The sequence below is a fragment of the Gopherus flavomarginatus genome, chromosome 10 (assembly GCF_025201925.1).
Source record: "Gopherus flavomarginatus isolate rGopFla2 chromosome 10, rGopFla2.mat.asm, whole genome shotgun sequence".
NCBI classification, from domain to species: domain Eukaryota; kingdom Metazoa; phylum Chordata; order Testudines; family Testudinidae; genus Gopherus; species Gopherus flavomarginatus.
This window is the reverse complement of record NC_066626.1, coordinates 50,008,738-50,023,808: the sequence shown is the minus strand read 5'-3', so window position 1 is coordinate 50,023,808 and position 15,071 is coordinate 50,008,738. Positions and strand designations below refer to the sequence as shown.

Sequence of the window (15,071 nt, the reverse complement as noted above, 5' to 3'; positions counted from 1 at the left end):
AACAGAAAGCATGCTGATGATATCCTTTAAAGAAGAGGTTCTCAACCACGGGGCCGGGGGCCCCGGGGGGGGGGGCACGAGTAGGTTTCAGGGCGCCTCCAAAATAAACCAGCATTAGACTCACAGGAGCCCAGGGCAGAAAGCCGAAGCCTGCATCCCGCCATGCGAGGCTGAAGCCAAAGCCCGAGCAACTTCACTTTGCAGGGACCCCTGTGGTTTGGGGCCCTGGGCAATTGTCCTGTTTGCTACTCCCTAATGCCGGCCCTGCCTTTTAATCTACTGGATATGTAGAAAAATAGTTGCTGTGGCATAGATGGGCTGTGGAGTTTTTATTCCGGGTGTGGGGGGGGGGGAGAAGAAAGAGGCCTGAGAAAGAAAAAGGTTGAGAACCCCAGCTTTAAAGTACATGAAGGCTACCTTAGTATGCAGATGGACATGAAAAATAAAACCCGCCAAAATTCAGACCCCATCAGTCACACAAACAGCCAACTCAAATCTGAAGGCATTTTTCAAAAAAAACAGCTTGAGACCTGTGAATTCTGAAAAACCGTAAACACTTTCCAAAAAGGCCTAACTATTTTTGGATTCCTTGATAATTTCCCAGCCCACATTTGACTGCTGTTTTGTAACATCAACTGAAGAGCCACATGACAGTGTCATAAACAAATCCCTTATCAGAAGGCTACTAAATCAAACTCTATAATGTATTCAGTAAATTCATGTTGAAAATGTAATTTCCTTTCTTATATAAGTGGACATATGGGTGAAATAACCTCAGACACTGTTACAATGGTGTCATGCCTAATATCAAATCTCCTTCCTATTCATGAGGCTACCAGTTTTTGAGCCAACTTTGTACCTTTTGTCCTCAGTGGCTTTCATGCTTACTGGTATTTAGCTTGCAAAACAGATGTTCAAGAGCCGAAGAATATATTTATTTTAATTATAATAGGAGTTTTGCTGTTGTCAGATAATTTCTCTCCAAGTCCAATATCACCATGTTTGGCACTAGAAGATATCATACATGAACCAATATGAGTTCTAGGTCACACCTCATATCCCTTCTTACCAAACCAGTGTAGCCTGGCTCCCTCCAGAATAATTCCCAAAATGAAAACATCCACAGATATGCACGTGCTTCATGAGCATCTGATCTCAGGAAAACAAAAGAACGCATGAATGACTTTGCCAGGTAGCAGTCTGATAAATTGTATATAGACTTCCTTTAATCAGAATAAGGAAGAATAGGTAGTCTGTCTAATCTTAAATTCAGCAAGCCCAACTGTGCCTCTGTAGGCTGATCAAATCCCAGTAAAATAATCTATGACCGGTTACTATATATCAAAAATGCTGCTACTTAAAAAATTATTCATATTCAATTCTGAAAAACTGAATTTAGTCTTCATCCATTAGGGCAAGATGCTTTTTATGACCACTAGAGTTAATGCTAAAAATTACTGGATTGCAACCTACTGGCTCTTTTTTTAGCAAGTCATATAAATTTACTACAACTTCTGGGGTTACATTTTCCACGATTGGTCTCTACCAAAATTTTGAGAAAATGGCTCGGCTAGTTTTGAGTGAGAAGAAAATGTGGATGGGGAAGGCAATGGGGTATCTCTCCATCACATATATAAAAAAAGTTATTGTGGCTTTTAAACAAAAAACCAAGAAGTTAACACTTGAAATCTGGAACTGAAATAGCCCTCTTAAAAGAGTAGTGCAAGACTTTTACTTGAGACAACTAGGCATTAACCAAGTTATGACCATCTGGGGGAAAGAAAAAAAAAAATCACATACCAAGTATATGCACAGGTTGGCTTTGTTTTTTGGTTGCTGTTTTGGGGGTTTTTGTTTTGGTTATTTCCACTGTGCTTCTTTGGGTGCACACATGAAAAAACATGAAGCTGCATATGCACAGCTAAATTAAATTAGCAGTCTTTTCATCTATGTTGCTGAAGGTGACCCTATGAGCAGGAACTGAAGGAAGAGACCAGTGTTCTTCCCTCAGCCTCTCGGGGGGAGCAGGAGGGGTCTTGTAAGATGCCCTTGATAACTCAGTGGTTTGAGCATTGGCCAGCTAAACTGAGGGTTGTGAGCTCAATTCTTGAGGGGGCCACTTAGTGACCTAGGGTACTTGGTCCTGCTAGCGAAGGCAGGGGGCTGGGCTCGATGACTCTCTCAGCTCTATGAGATAGGTATATCTTCACATATTATCCAGTCCTGATCCATTTCTGCATGCATTGAGTGTAGGGCTCCCACAGTCTAATGCATTTTACAAACTCAAACAACTTATCACCCCAGGCTGCAGACCTCCTATGATGTGCAGGAAAGGTGCTTCTTCTTAGTTGTCTGCCTCCTAAAATAATTGTGTGGGATATTCTGGTGTCACTCCAGAATATGGATTTCTCATGCCTAGTTTAAAATTATTTTACAAGTTACTAAAACTACAACAACTACATAAATAGAACATTACACTTGAGCACTCAGGAGGTCAGAAAGTACCAAAAGATATGGTTATACAAACAATCATACATCTGTCCCCTTGTATGCATGCATTACAATAGTCTTTATATGATCACATACCATTTCCCCAAATACGTCATATTATCTTCTGTGACCTAAGACAGATAGTACCACAAGGCTACACTTCAATGCCAGGTCTATGAAAATCATTTATGAGAAGTACACAGTAAACTGTACTTACATTACATATTAAGTGCAACACTGAGTAACAGTGAAAATTTATTGGCATCTATAGGCTACCTATATTTGCAGCTAACTTTGTTGCATATTTAACAGCCTCATCTTCTGAATTGTGCCTTATAAAGGCTGTACAGCTGGTTGAACAGTGATGATAGTAGAAGTGCTGACCAATGATTTTTTATATATATATATATATATATAAAATTTCTTGCTCAAGTCTGTAAATAAAAAAAAAACTGTCACTAAAAGCCACTACTATGCCAGTGAAGTAAAAGGAAAAAAAATATTCCAAGATGCTACAAGAATAGCTAACGTCACAGGAAGACATTTATGATGTAGTGCTTTCCTGAGAGCCAGGTTAAAAGGTTATGTTTCCGCAAGTGCATTTTGGATGCTGCTAAGCATTAGCTATAACAAAAAGCTCACATCAATGTGACATACCTTTCTCCCATTCCAGGCCTACGTTTAATCTACTGTATGAATACATATGTTCACCAGTCTAAAGTATTACATCAAAGATTATACTCCAAAACTAAAGGCCTAGACATATCAAAATTGTGGGAGTTACCGTATATACTCAATCATAAGCCAGTTCGTTTATAAGCCAACCCCCCAAAGATGGATAAGTAAAAATGGAAATTTTTTATGACGCGTTCATAAGCTGACCCTATAATTCAGGGGTCAGCAAACTTTGGCTCCCGGGCCATCAGGAAAAGCCGCTGGCAGGCCGAGATGGTTTCTTTACCTCAAGCGTCCACAGGCATGGAGGTAAACCTAAGTAAACGAAGTGTCCCGACATGCCAGCTGCTTACCCTGATGGGCAGAGACAGCAACTGGTGTGGAAATTTTTTGTAGGGAGAAGCTGGGAGTCAGGGGAGTAACACTTGTGACCACTCCCACATGACCCCACATCTAACCCAGGACCCCCACACTCTCCGCATCCCATCTCAACCCTTCCCACCTTATCTGAGGAGGGCCAGGGGAGGATGTCTCTGGCCTGGCGGGAGCTGCTCCGGCAGGCTGGGCAGTGCGGTCGCAGCCTGTTCAGGTGGGCCAGATCAGGCAGCGCGGCTGTAGCATGTTCCACAGTGCTCCAGCAGGCCAGGCAGTGCAGTTACAGCCTGCTCTGGGGGGAGGGCCGAGTGGCACGGCTGCAGCCTGCCAGCCCCAGAGCTTCAGCTGCTTTGGAGGCTGGGGGGTGAGCAGCATGGCCAGAAGCGGACAGACTCTGGCCCCGCCTCTTCCCTTCTGACTCTGCTGCCTCTCCTTGCTTTCTCTGGGGGAAGGGGTTGTGTCCCACCTCTCCCTGTCTATACCCATTCAAAAGCTGACTCCCTTCTCTGTTTCCCTTTTTTACTAAAAAAATTTGGCTTATGAACGAGTATATATGGTGTGTGTGTGTATATATATTTCAAATTAGTAAATGTAACAACTCCCTGATGCATCTTCTTCACTCTACCCAACATATCATGCAATTTTTTTCCATTAAGGGTGGGAAAAACTATGAGGGCAAGGGACAAATGCCACCTGACTACTACAAAAACTGTTGAAGACTACGCCAATAAACAAATGAAAGACATAGAATTTGACCGCCAACATCATATATGTCAAAGTGCAATAGTCTACTTTGGTTTAGGAAGGCATTCCCTTTTTGTACCTTTTCTTGTTTTCTTAAGTTTACTCCCCAGTACTCTCCTATTTTCAATGAAGCAGCACAAAATTGTATATATTTTCCAAAACTAAATCTTTTCTTTAGTAATTTTTGGCAAGCGTATGTAAAGCTCTAGCCAAGCACAAGACAGCTCTTGACTCCTTCTAATATGCCAACCAAGGGCTTTATTGATCATGGCACCTCTAGTTCATGGGTCAACTATCTACTGATCATCCCTACATTTTACAATCCTGTCCTCTGACACACTCAAGGTATGGTTGTAGGGAAGGGTACTTTCTGCACCAGTGCTAGGCAATTACTATATCGTTCCAACAATGTAAAGTTGCCTTCCCCTGCAGCGTGGGGCATGGGTCACTTGCTGGTGGATTCTCTGCAGTTTGAGCTCTTCAGACCACAATTTGAAGACTTCAATAACTCAGGCATAGGTATGGGGTTTGTTATAGAAGTCGATGGGTAGGGTTCCGGGGCCTGCTTTGTGCAGGGGGTCGGACTAGATGATCACATTGGTCCCTTCTGACTCTAGAATCTATGAATCTATAAAGTAGTCATTATACCAGTAGTTATATGATAGTCATACTACTTAATCCCTTTCAATGCTATCAATAAAATCATTACACCAGGCAACAGAACTAGCATCTACTTCTGTTAATCATGCCTTAAAAAAAAAAAAAAAATCTAAAATGGGCCTGTTTCTGCTTTATTCCTGATACAGTCCTGTTTCAATGACGACATTATCCTCAACCACACAGTAGCCCTTCAGCATGATTTGTCTTGAAAACAAGGTAACAAGGTTTGACTCACTGTCTGATGAAGCATCAACAATTCAATTGCTACAGCTGAACATTCTATTCCAATTTAACTAAAGACAAAAAGAGGAGAAGGAAACACCCATTTACTTCCTTCCAGTCCCACTTAGAGCAGCTTCCTTGAGGGAGCCAAGATGACTTCCTATTGTTTCTAACATCCACCAAGAGAGTTTAGAAAATAAAACAATTCTCTTTGCATTGAAGGCGCTAGAGCTGTGCTAATATAGTTTCTTATGCATATTGTAGAAAAATAACCTACAAACTATTTTACCACATAGCACTTTTCCCTCTTGCATCCTTAACCTCCTGAGCCAAACAGGTTTGTACCAAACTGCTACTTCCCCTCACCATGTCTCCTAATTGCTCCTTCATCACCTCAAAATGAAGCACTTGGACGTTCAGTGGTAACATAAGAAGTTATCAGAACTCTCATAGGAAAAATACTACTTAGCACTTCTTATAGGCTTAACCTTTTAAAAAGTGCTGTAACTAATTAACACATTAAACAATCTTCATGTGCAAGACATGCCAGCTTTCACGATCTCCATGCATCGGGCAAGAATGTGTGTGACATGTCTTTTCAAAAACCTCATCTGCCTGCGACACCGGATCATGAGCTTTTAACTAATTTCATAATGGACCTAAACCTGTAAGATATTGAGCACCCTCTGCTCCCTTTTCTTTCAATAGGAGCTGAGAATGCTCAATACTTCAAAGAATTGGGCTCTTCATTTCCCTCAAAAGAAAATAATCATTTCTCTAGGCATTCCAGCCACTAGCCATTAAGGCAAGGAAAGATGAGAAAAAGTTGCCAATAGCAATAAAATCCAATAATAGCAGCCACTTTATTCCTGTGCATGGAAAAAAAATCAAGACCTTTTACATTTCTTAAAAACAGAACTTCACATTTACTAACACAGCCCATATATAACCACTGGTGGCTATTATTAACAAGCATATGTTCTGTGACGTTACAAAAAACATACTTATCCATTTTAGAGCCATGAAAAGATTAAAGTAATTTCTAACCTATTAAATTTTGCTTTGTGATTCTTGTCAAGATTGTTATAGATCCAAGGTATTAAATAATATTCTAACAAAACTATTTCTTTAATACATTTTATATTTTTGGAGTTTCCCCCCTCCAAAGCCAGGCATGGGCAAAGCACGAAAATCATGCATTTTAATAAAACTTTGGTTTTGAAACCTTAACCTTGGCTAAATTTAGCAAAGATTTCTTATTCAAAAGAACACAACAATCAAAAGACTACAAAGGTTGCATGATGTATTTTTTAGGCTGCTTTACAAAAACAAGATTTTGCATTTAAGATGTGTGTCACTTGATCCTTCCAGTTTATTTCTTCAAACCCCATACTTTATCGTTTTATTCAGTATTTAGTTAAAATTAAATATTTAAAATTGAAGTTGATCTATGCTGCCAGCGCAGCTAAAATGACAGTCCTCTCTGGCAGCAGTGACTAGATTTTAAATGCAGGTAGATCAATAAAAAGAAAGGAGCTCAGGCACAAGCTCCATGTGTGAGTGGAATGGTTTATAATAGCTTGCAAATGACTATGTGCTTGCTGTAACCAGCTGTTCTTAAATTATGAATATGCAACCAATTCATGTTAAAGCCAAATCCCACCACTATTTCTACAGAGAAATCCCAGTAGTTTTCGCTTGTTCTACATGTGAGCTCTGTTAAGGATACAAATAGCAGTAAGCTTCAGGACAAATAGGACCAAACTATTGGCATTTCATGCACTAGGTCCATTATCACAGCAGGGGATGTCAATCACTGGAACATTCCTATAACAGCTCAGGCAATATGACAATGATCTCCCAGAAAAAAAAAATCAAAATCTCTACCGCACACTCAAAGTCTCTCTGCCAACCTAATGCTTTTTTGCTTCAGCCAATCAGATTGTCAGCCCTGACCTAGAAGACTTGCATCAAGCTTCAAACCTTTAAAAAACATCAATCATAAAAACAAAGACAGGACATTGAATTATACAGTATTAACCTCCAGGGTTTGCATACAAAGACCTTAGATTTATTTATGTCCCAGCGTGTTAAGAGCTTCAGTACACCGTTCTTTACACCAAACCAGCTGCCAATTTGATGAACCTCTCTGCCCTCAGCAGGAGTGCAGCATCTTTGATTAATGAGTGCATGCTTGTGGAAAAGTGTAAGAACAGAAAACAGGGTTTAAAAAAAACACACACAATTGTGTCTCTACATATCCGATGGACCAATGCAATAATTATCTTCAAGATGGATTTCTTTTACAGAGAAAGAATGAGACACTTTTAATACTGAGTATATTCACTTAAACTCACACTGCAGTTATTTTAGTCTCTTAAAATACTTTTTTATAAAATGCAAATGTTATCTCTCACAAAGCACATTCATCTACTGCAAAAACTTAAAATTCATCAGATCTACAAAGCCACTACTAAATAAGGGCACTACTTCTGACTGAATGTGTGCTTAAGAAAGTGCTTTAAATCATCAAAGCAGTAATTATTTTTAACATTTTTTTTAAACTTTTAAATTCCCATCTAACAGTATAACAATTCAAAAGCTCAAACCAACTGAACTGGTGTATTTTTTCCTCTTTCTAAACATTAATATATAAATACAGTATTGATTTTAAAAGTTCCAAATTAAATTAGATACAAAATATAATTACTTATTTAATTTTAACAAAGGCACATTTTACATAGAACATTCCATTTTTCCAATGTTTTAAAATGTTTTGTTGTGACTTGCAACAAATTAGATAACAATAAGGACAGAAATAAGTTCTACCTATACAGACCCGGGGAAAAAAAAACAGATATGTCTGTCTGATGGAGAAGTGACCACATTATTTTTGATCACCACTTCATTTTAGAAGAATTAGTTTAACTTCTTTTAGACCAAATACATTTTATTAAAAAACACATCAAGAATTTGATCCTGCAAATGATAACAGGCATAGTGCCTAGTAGTACTAAAAGCTGTCTCACAATGAGACTATTTACAATGATAAGCACTACTGCACCTGATAGTATTTGCAGGATTGAGCCCAAGCATTCTGAAGGTGTCACCACCTTTTTTTCTGCATACACCCATCACAGAGGTTAGAAACATCTTTACCTATCTCTCTAAACTACCAAGGTTTAACTCATTCAACTCCTTACCTACATCAAATGCAAAGATAGTCATATGGTCCCCTCCACATATAGGAAATCATAACACCTGAAGTGTGCAAGGAAGCAGGTGACAGTATGGGTTACACATTAACAGACTAGAATCCCCCTTCTATGAAAATTGGAGGGATACTGTCAATTTCAGATCTAGAATTGGGGGTGGAGGGGGATTAAGTGTTAGAAGTAGTTTCAGAAATGACATCTTCCTGGGAGTCCCCTGGCCAATTTCTAAGAGTTAAATACATAAAAAACTGTTTTCTATTTTTTAAAAAGATTTATTCTTTTTTCTATTGCTGTTTGAAAAAACCCACACAAACAAAAGGATAAACTAACAAAAGTGCTGTCAAATGCACAAAATAAACAACCTGAATTCAAAAGAGAAAAAAATTTCCTTCCTCTAATCTCTATTACTTGCAGCAACATTAGCGAAAACCTACAGTCAGATGTCGGATTTTTACATTGACAGGGCTGCTTTAAACTGTCAGTCTTGTTACTTACTAATATGATCAGAAAACTTCACAATTTAAAAATTTTGCTCATAAAATTAAAATAAAACCGAAGATATGATAGTGGCAGCAAAAGCTATTCTTTGCTTTCTCTACAATAAAGTTTCAGAGGAAACTGTTGTACATGACTTAAAGACTACGTTAAAGAAGTGTTTTCATACTACTCTAAGGAATTCCTTTGGGTAGATCGAAGGCAGTATATAACCCTAAACAAGAAAAAACAGGAGGGTTTTTTAAAAAATTGTCTAGTTATTTCATATTTTAGATTAAAGATTAAAAAAAAGACTCAGATTAGTGAAAATAGTCTTAATATTTGACACTCTACATGCTGAACATAGACTATGAGCCCAAACCTACGAAGGCTTATGCACACGCTTAACTTTACACATGAGTGTAATCAGAAGTCTCTGCAGGATCAGGGTCAAAGGTTTTCATTTCTGGAGTTACAGACCTGGCAGTTACAGTACTGATTCAGTGTAGTGCCTGTGCTAGGCAAAAGCAGATGAAGCAATTGCTTAGGGCCCCGAGCAGCTCAAGGGGGCCCTCTATTAACTTTTTTAGTATGTGTTTGGTGGGGGGAGGGGAGGCAAAAATATTCCTGCTTAGGGTCCACAAAGGGCTAGTACTACCTCTGATTTAGAGTCAGGTAATCTTGGCTCTGTTCCCAACACTGCCATTGACTTGCTGTGTTGCCATGGGTAAGTCACTTCACTTCTCTGTACAGTATAGGGAAACTAGTAGTTAGCTACCTTTACGAAGCTCGGAAAAGTTCGGCTGAAATAAAAGTGCAACAACTAATGTTTGACGTACCATAGGATTATTTTTCTTATGCAGTGCTTTGGTGACTCATTTGTTGTTTCTGAATGTATTAGCACAATTAGAAAACGTGTACCTTTTTAAAGTTGCTCTTATTAATATTATTGTTTCCATTACTCATCCCTAAAGAGTAAACATAGAAGAACTACAAACCCCTTAGTATGTACTCACTTAGATAATGACACTAAAGCAGTGCTTCCATTATAACTACAACAGCATTAACAATAGAACAGATCATATGTAAGGAAAAAATATTGGTGCAACTGAAACTTTACAAAAACAGAAACATCATTGCTGCTTATCTTAATGTTTCTTACTCACTTTTTTGGCACAGATTGAGGGGGACATAGTTTTAAATGTCTTCTGTACCTATTTTAGCATTCCATATTTTCCTCCATACATTTCTTTAAAGCATACAATTTACCTGTTACACTGTTTTGTCAGTGTTCAACCAGACTGTTCTAGTCTACACAATTGTGAAATACACTGTTGTCTCTCTTCTCATTAACATTTGTCAGTGTTTCTCTTGATTGCTCTTTAGTAGCATTTAAAAAAGGACACAGACTAGCTGATAAAATTATTTTAATATCATCGACCAAAACAAACAATAGTAGAGGACAAAGGAAATTTGAGAGAGTTACCTTAAATTTGGGGGAAAACCCTGATGGCCTTAGCAAGTCATTCCCATCAATGGCCAACGCACCAGTGAAGCAAGCACTATTTGGCCCTTTATCAGGTCTCTGTTATAAAAACCATCTTCAATTTGTTTTAAGGGAAAAAAAATGGATCATACAATACTATTACCTTTTAAAGCTGAAATCTCTATTCAAATCAATTGAAGGATATGGCACTACATTTATATTTTTAAAAAGGAGAAAAAATAAAACCTGGTTTTGAAGATTTTTAAATATAAATTACTAAAGGGAAATTAAAAACCCTCCAAGGAATCTCGTATACTAAGAATAAATCTTGGTGAAATAATTTCAATTCTGGGACAGCACTCTCTTAGTTTCTTTGTAGTAAGATGCATTTCTAGTTGATCTAGACTTGGCAAAACAACTTGGATCTTCTAGTGCCGAATATGCCATAATAAGAATACTGTGAATCTAAAAGCAATCAAGCACTAAACACATTCTTTCACTAATTCAGAAGGATCAGACAGAAAGCATGAACTTTCTTGCAACTGTGATATTCCACATCTTGTGTAGGAACACAAAAGTAGCAACAAAGACATTAACAATTGCAGTTCAAGCTGGGAGTGACTGTTCTGTTTCAATTCAATGACACCACTAATGGCTTCTTAGCAGCTCCATGAAATCAACCAGCTGTCAAGTCGATGCATCAGAAGGAACAGTTCCGCACTCCCATAAGAAAAAGCAACACATCAGGATGTTTGGCAAAACATCTGCTCCTTTACACTTCAATTCTATAATAAACATGCAACAAAGAAATAAGGAAAAAAAGACAATAGAAACTTAAAATTCTAAAGACTTCATTGCTTTCTTATTTGTATTTTAAATAATTTTCTTGGAAAAAAAATCAGTCATGGAGCATCTTATCTACAAAAGTTAGTATTAATGCTTAATATATTTACAATACTCAAACCTGTGTAATACAAAAAAATATTGTTCTTGTTTCTGTTAAGATGGTTGGATACTGCTTACCAGGAAGAGAAAATAGAAAATCACTTATTTCCCCCAAAATTACACAACATATTTAGTAAATTTTATCATAAAACAGTGTTCCAAACTAATTTTACCATATGAACTACGACCCTTAACATGAGTTTTCAAATAAATCTTATTTTGTTGAAACAGGCAAGTTTAAGTAACTCAAAATACTAGAATTATTTAAATAAATTCATAGGATGAGAATTTAGTGTGGCAATTCTACTGTTTATTATGTTAATACATAGTACTCTCAGAAAGCTCATTTACATGATTCTTTCAAAATAGCAGTAAGTCAATAATAGGAAGAAACTATTAGCTACTACTCCTCAAAAGATTATTTTTTTCTTCTAAGACATCATTAAAATGCCACAAAAATATATTCACATATAAATTTATCAGTTTGATTTTATATGCTATAGTTTTTAAAGAATCAGCAAGCAAAAAAAAAAAAAAAAAAAAAAAGCTTCCTGTCTGCCAAATTGGACTTAAAATAACTTGAACACCAAAGATATCCCTCCTAAGTACTTAAGATTCCTAACTTCTCGATAAATCCAATACAGAAAATTGTTTCAACTACAATTTTCTTTATGCTGTCTGGCTTATTGATTATGCAGCATTGTGTCAAAAATGTGTAGTTTACAATAGGTGCGAGAGACATCAAATACACTTAACTACCATTTTCTTAAACTGCTTTATCCTCTGTTGCTCACCATTTATAATCTGCCAAATCTTCTAGGCCTTTGTTGCATGTATAATTTAGAACCATCTGTTCTATGGACTTCTAACTATTTAAACATTTTCATCTACCTACAATTCACATAACTGGCAGACATTCAATTAATTGAGGTTTTCTAAAGCATTTTTTAAAAGAACATATTAAGGTAAATATCTGACTTTTGTTAACAAAAAAGCATACTTCCTATACAACCATAAAGACATGTTGTTTAATGTATCATTCAATTTTGAGTATGTGAGAAAAAGAGAAATCTCTTGATGTACTAAGCCCTGTTCCTATTAGTTTCTAAGTTAATTGTAACCAATGTTTTTCCCAATCCTGAAGACAAAGGGAATGCAAATTAAATACAGACAGTTTCATGTTCTTGTTAGCGTGAATATAAATATGCAGAAAGTAAAATGAATATAGGAAACAGAATGGAAGATTAGAATTCTATTTATAGTACCTATTATTTATGAAGTGTTCCCTGTTTCATTAAGTTTTGCCATGTGACCAAGAGAACTCTTATTATATGAAAAGACTATCATTGACAAGTAAATTAAAGGAACACTGTATTTTACTGTTTTCCTTTTCACAGTGGCTGATAGAAGAGTTTATTACCAGATGTAAAGTGATTCAAAATTGTGGCTGTTTTTTGTTTTTTTAATTTAGCATATTAACTACATTCTGCCAAATGCAGAATACAGCATCTGAAACATAACCCAAAATACATAATGTCTACAGGTACTTTCCAAAAGAACTGTTTTAACAGTATCATATGTATGTAATAAACTGTTCATAATCTATCATTTTTTAAAAAATAATTAAATTTCCCTAACCCCCTTCACCTTCAGCCTATACTCCTTCAGAGAAGATTCTGGACCAAGTTGTCTCATGTAAATCCACGAGATAACTATTTGCTGTAAATACAAATAATGCTAACACACAAATGAAATAATATTTCATATGACAACTTTGGATTTTTTAAATAAAGAGTTAAATATATATTTATATTTGAAATAGTACAAGGCCAGAACATACAAATTAGAGAAATTCAAAATAATATACATTTCTCCACCTGTTACAAAAATTCCAGAAAAGGAGTGCATAGTTTTAAGAATATGCATTCTAGCAGGATAAACTACACATCTCTCACTTTAAAGTGCAGCTTATAACACATTAGATCAGAAATCCCAAGGGGGAAAAACACACACTTGGAAAATTTCCCCTTAAACTTTACATGACGTCACTGTCTGTCCCTGTTACATTTCCTAAACTTTGAGCCTTATTCAGCAGGACTTTCAGGATTTCCACCCACCCAACCACCTCTAAAAGAGAGAGAGACAGACTTGGGAATAAAAATTTGCCCAAGATGGCGAAAGCCTTGTTGTTTAGAGGGCAGAAAAATGGAGGATATTGTAATATACACAAAGGGATAAATTTCAACAACTCGGCCAAGGGCTGCAGCTGCTTGTCTCTCTTTATAAGGAAGCAACACACACAAAAGATAAAGGGCGAGAGAAAGAGAAGAAAGCAGCAAAGCCCTCAGCACAGGCAGACTCCCTGGTCTCTCCCAAGCCCACTCCACTCGCCCGCCGCCCTTTTCAACGCCCAAAGTGGAGTTTGGAGCAACTCTACAATGCCACATTTTGAAATAAAAGGACATAAAAGAGTCCGGGGGGGGGGAGAGGCCAAGCAGGAGGGGAGAGTTGCCGCTGCTCAGCGGGAGACAGAGCCACGGCTGTACTGAGCCGGGCTGTGCTCCTCTTACCCTGTGCACACTCCGAGCTCCCGGGGGCCCCCTCGCTGCGCGCTGCGAACCCCACTGGGCACCGGCAGGGGAGGCAGAGGGGAAGGAGCTGCCCCTGCGGCTGCAGCCGGCTGACATGCCCAAAGCGGCGGCTGCCGGAGCGAGCCGGGAGCGCAGAGACACAAAGAGGCGCTCCCAGCCCAGGCGGCGGCGGAGCAGCCCCGGCCCCGCAGGCAGCGGCGGAGCCGGGCAACCCGGCCCAGGGACACACACTGGAAGCCATGAACAAAGTTTAAACTCGCTGGAGATCGGGACCCAGACCTCGCCCCCCTCCCCTGCCAGGACTCGCACTGTAGCAGCCTCTCTCCTCCCCACCCCCAAACCCGAGTGGACAAGGTCAGCCCCTTTCCGATGGGACACACAACCCCAAAGGCACAACCAACCCACCGCAACAAAGGGATGATACAAACCAGCGGCTGCAGAACACCGACACCTCAACTCCGGCAGCAGCTTTGCCCATCCGAGCACGATCTCTCCGTCCCTCCTTCCTTGTCCTGAAATCTAGCAAACATTTCACATTTCCACCTTAACAGAAAATCCCTCCCTCCCATCCGGGGAGAGCAGGCTGAGAGGTTTTAACTCACCTTTCTAGTTTGGAAGAGATCTTCCCTTTCTCGGGTTGCTGGAGGTTAGGATGGGTGTGTGTGTGTCAGGAACGTTTCCCTGTCCAACACCCTCAAGAAGAGTGTAAAGAAACACTAAGGAGGGGTGGGGAAATTTGGGAGAGTGTAACCCTCTCTGCGTGTATCTGTTTCTCTCGCTGTCTCTCCCTGGTTAGTTCCTTACAGCGGCAGCAGATTGAAGCAGATTCTCTTCTCAAGGTTTATTCAGCTTCACTTCCAGGCGAAGCCTTCATGAACCAAAAGTGACGTCAACCAACAAGGCTCTTCTCTCTCCAACAATGAAAGTTGCTGTTAACAAGGGGGAAAAGAGAGAGAATTGTTTATCTCATTTCAGCCCCAGTAATAAATGACCTATCAGCAACGAAAAGGAGTAAGGAAAAGAGTGCATTTCTGTTTCCCAAGTGCACACACACTCTCTCTCTCGCACACACACTCTGTCCAGTATTCCCCGGACTAGGAAAAGTTATCGAAAAGTTTAGGTCTTATAAAAGGGAAAATATAATAAATCCACATTTGATGATTATTAAATAACTAATGAACAGATTGGGAGGGA

At 38.7% G+C, this 15,071-nt stretch overlaps 1 protein-coding gene across 2 annotated transcripts in view; it reads right to left on the bottom strand.

Annotated features, from left to right (window-relative positions):
- The window catches only part of BAZ2B (bromodomain adjacent to zinc finger domain 2B), a 276,520-nt gene extending 261,696 nt beyond the window's left edge, over nt 1-14,824 (bottom strand). Inside the window, exon 1 of one of the 2 annotated variants that reach the window (XM_050969152.1) lies at nt 14,480-14,824. The gene's annotated coding sequence lies outside the window, so the exon portion shown is untranslated. Of the gene's footprint in view, nt 1-13,856; nt 14,027-14,479 lie in introns of those variants that run through there. The other variant, XM_050969151.1, reaches the window with a different exon arrangement.
- Between the last annotated feature and the right edge of the window lie 247 nt (nt 14,825-15,071).